Source organism: Rhincodon typus, chromosome 45 (genome assembly GCF_021869965.1).
Source record: "Rhincodon typus isolate 14 chromosome 45, sRhiTyp1.1, whole genome shotgun sequence".
NCBI classification, from domain to species: Eukaryota; Metazoa; Chordata; class Chondrichthyes; order Orectolobiformes; family Rhincodontidae; genus Rhincodon; species Rhincodon typus.
In genome coordinates, this window is record NC_063376.1 from 5205861 (window position 1) to 5206115 (window position 255).

Here is a 255-nt window from a genome sequence, read left to right on the forward strand (position 1 = left end):
GGTGGGGACAGGTCTGTCACTGTAAAACATTGCGGTACAGCACTGATAGGGACAGGTCTGTCACTGTATAACACTGGGGTACAGTACTGCTGGGGACAGGTCTGTCACTGTAAAACATTGCGGTACAGCACTGATAGGGACAGGTCTGTCGCTGTATAACACTGGGGTACAGTACTGCTGGGGACAGGTCTGTCACTGTAAAACATTGCGGTACAGCGCTGGTGGGGACAGGTCTGTCGCTGTATAACACTGGGG

General features: G+C 52.5%; 1 protein-coding gene across 1 annotated transcript in view; it reads right to left on the bottom strand.

Moving 5' to 3' along the window:
* The window catches only part of LOC109910529 (chloride channel protein ClC-Kb-like), a 69007-nt gene that overhangs the window by 426 nt on the left and 68326 nt on the right, over positions 1-255 (bottom strand).